The sequence below is a fragment of the Mus caroli genome, unplaced genomic scaffold, assembly GCF_978045245.1.
Source record: "Mus caroli unplaced genomic scaffold, Mus_caroli_1 scaffold_5, whole genome shotgun sequence".
Taxonomy (NCBI): domain Eukaryota; kingdom Metazoa; phylum Chordata; class Mammalia; order Rodentia; family Muridae; genus Mus; species Mus caroli.
Genome location: NW_028227260.1, coordinates 98,294,498 through 98,298,083, shown reverse-complemented (window position 1 = coordinate 98,298,083; position 3,586 = coordinate 98,294,498). Strand labels below are relative to the sequence as shown.

At 44.0% G+C, this 3,586-nt stretch overlaps 1 pseudogene; it reads left to right on the top strand.

Moving 5' to 3' along the window:
- The first annotated feature begins 398 nt into the window (after window positions 1-398).
- Window positions 399-2,145, top strand: LOC147004722 (YTH domain-containing family protein 2 pseudogene; annotated as a pseudogene).
- Window positions 2,146-3,586: the final 1,441 nt, after the last annotated feature.

Below are 3,586 nucleotides of genomic sequence, written 5' to 3'. Positions count from 1 at the left end.
CTCCAACATAGACCCAAGACCCACATGATTAGTACTAAAACTAAATCTTTTTTTAAAAGAATGCTCTGGGCATGGGTCAGCGACTGTGAGAGTGAGTGCTTGTGCAGCCAGGCTCTTCTGCTCGGTCTCCCCCGTTCGAGCTGCGAGGTTGTGGGCCTGGGTGCTGGAGCATAGAGAAGGGCGCATTGAGCCCAGCTGCTTAGAGCTTCATCTGATTGGGGTCAGAGCCAGAGTCGCCCACTGTGTCTTGGCTGAGTCCACAGAGGTGAGGCTAGGATTGTCAGGGACAAAAGAGGCTGCTGCACCCTCTGCTCCTGTCATCATAGGGGCTCATCTGTCACCACCACTGTCCTGAAGAGGAGTCTGCTGCCATTGTTGTCTGCCAGGATTTGAGAGCTATGTTGGCCAGCAGCCTCTTGGAGCAGAGACCCAAAGGTCAAGGAAACAAAATACAAAATGGTTCTGTGCATCAAAAGGATAGACTAAATGATGATGATTTTGAACCTTACTTGAGCCCACAGTCAAGGCCGAACAATGCATATACTACCATGTCAGACTCCTACTTACCCAGTTACTAGAGCCTCTCCTTTGGCTTTTCCTATTATTTGGGTTAAGCTGCTTGGTCTACTGGAGGCGACACAGCCATGCCCTATCTAACTTCTTATGGACAACTGAGCAAAGGAGAGCCCCACTTTCTACCAGATGCAATGTTTGGGCAACCACGAGTCCTAGGTAGTACTCCATTTCTTGGACAGCATAGCTTTAATTTTTTTTTCCCAGTGGGATTGACTCCTCAGCATGGGGAAATCACAGTTCTCAGGGACAGTCTTCTCAAAGCTCTGGATATAGTAGCAATTATGCTTATGCACCCAGCTCCTTAGGTGGAGCTGTGATTGATGGACAGTCAGCTTTTGCCAATGAGACCCTCAATAAATCTCCTGGCATGAATACTATAGACCAAAGGATGGCAGCACTGAAACTAGGTAGCACAGAATTTACAAGCAGTGTTCCAAAAGTTGTAGGCTCTGCTGTTGGTAGTGGGTCCATCACTAGTAACATTGTGGCTTCTAGCTGTTTGCCTCCAGCTACTATTGCTCCTCCAAAACCAGCATCTTGGGCTGATATTGCTAGCAAGCCTGCAGAACAACAACCTAAACTGAAGACCAAGAATGGCATTGCAGGATCAAGTCTTTCACCACCCCCAAGAAAGCATAACATGGATATTGGAACTTGAGATAACAAGGGTCCTGTGGCAAAAGCCCCCTCACAGGCTTTGATTCAAACTATAGGTCAGCCAATCCAGGGATCTCCTCAGCCTGTTGGACAGCAGGCCAATAATAGCCCACCAGTGGTCAGACATCAGTAGGAGTAGGGCAACAGACGCAGCCATTGCCTCCACCTCCACCTCAGCCTGCTCAGCTCTCAGTCCAGCAACACACAGCTCAGCCAACTTGCTGGGTAGCGCCTCGGAACCGTGGCAGTGGGTTTGGTCATAATGGGGTGGATGGTAATGGAGTAGGACAATCTCAGGCAGGTTCTGGATCTACTCCTTCAGAGCCTCACCAAGTGTTGGAGAAACTTCGGCCCATTAATAACTATAACACTAAATGTTTCGACTGGAATCTGAAACATGGCCAGGTTTTCATCATTAAGACCTACTCTGAGCACAATATCCACCATTACATTAAGTAGAATATCTGGTGCAGCACAGAGCACGGTAACAAGAGACTGGATGTCGCCTAACAGTCCATGAATGGGAAGGGCCCCATGTACTTACTTTTCATTGTCAACGGCAGTGGACACTTCTGTGGAGTTGCAGAGATGAAATCTGCTGTGGACTACAACACATGTGCAGGTGTGTGGTCCTAGGACAAATGGAAGGGTGGTTTCGATGTCAGATGGATTTTTGTGATGGACATTCCCAATAGCCAACTGCGACACATTGGTCTAGAGAACAACGAGAATAAACCAGTGACCAACTCTAGGGACACTCAGGAAGTGCCTCTGGAAAAAGCTAAGCAGGTGTTGAAAATCATAGCCAGCTACAAGCACACCACTTCCATTTTTGATGACTTCTCACACTATGAGAAATGCCAAGAGGAAGAAGAAAGTGTTAAAAAGGAAGGTCAAGGTCGTGGGAAATAGAAAGCGGTTCTGCATAGACTGCAGCAATTGTTGCATCTGCTTATCCTAAGAGGACACGATGACCTGCAAGAAAATTAGGACCTTTTTTCTTATTTTCATTGACTTCAGAGACAATTGCAAACTTGCAGTTTATGTATGGGAATTTCACAAAAGACATAGCACTTAACTGGAAAAAGGGGGGAAAAAGGAAAAAAAGAAAAGGAAAAAACCTAAACAAAAATTCCCTCTAGGTAGTTTAGGTAAAATGAAAAAAAAATGTCCCTTTTATTTTGGCTTTGGTTGTGATTCAGAGCATAATGCTTTGGGTTTTGGTTTTGTTTGTTTGTTTGTTTATTTTTTACTCTATTTTTGGAATTTTTAAGTCCATAAGTGCATACAATTTTCTCTAATTTTTAAACCCTTTCCTCCCCCATTTTGACATTTGCACTCAGAGAACACTTGAGTTGCGCAGATTTTGGGTGTCCACCCCAGAAAGTGAGAAGTTGATTTTTCCCTTCCGAACTGGACGAAAATATTTATGAAGAATTTTTGTCTAGGAAAGTTTAATAACCGTGTTAACCAAGGTTGTGTCTGTAAGGGTGGCTCATTTTCTCTGACCCTTTGGTACTCCAAGTAAAACACTAGGAGTCCTAGAAAATGTTCTGTTCTTGTGTATTATACTGAGTAAGTCAGGATTAATTTGATTTCAAAGCTAAGAACAGTGGTCAAAACTCGTTTTCAGAAATGCATTTTGGAAGAGAAAACATTGTAAAACATGTAGTGAATGTTTCTTCAGTTTCTTGTTCAGCCAATGAGGAAAGGGCATTTCCTTTCTTTTTCCCATTAATCACTTCTCAATAAACTCGAGAGCCTCTCGAGCATTAACAAAAAAAAAAAAAAAAAGAAGGCTCTGTCATTGTGAATTCAGTGGTCTTTCACTTCACGGTGCCTGTGACTCTGGCATGGCCCAGTCTGAACCCTGGAGCATGGCACCTCTGCCTCGGGTTCTCCAAGATATACAGACCATGATGAATCCTGCAGGAGCTTCGGTGCTGGAATCCAGGTAGTCACAGTCAGGTGGGTGGGAACCACTCTCCCTTATATGAAACTTGGAACAGTCCCTTGTGTCCTCTTGCTGAAAGGGGGGGATCTTTGTCATGCCAGTTTGATGGGCATTGCTCTCAAATCATGTCAGGATATGACAGGCATATATAGAAAGAAAGAAAGAAAGAAAGAAAGAAAGAAAGAAAGAAAGAAAGAAAGAGACAACGATTCCTTTGCATGTTGATTCCCTCTACATTTTAATCTCTTCTTGCTTCTTTCTTATAGCGCTCTGGCTTTTTTCTTTTTTAAGTAATTCTTTTACATTTTGAATTTTCCAATACTTCTGTTTGTACACATCCATACCTCATGCATTCAGGTCCCAACAAAGGCCACAAGGGGGCACCAGATGCTCTAGAAC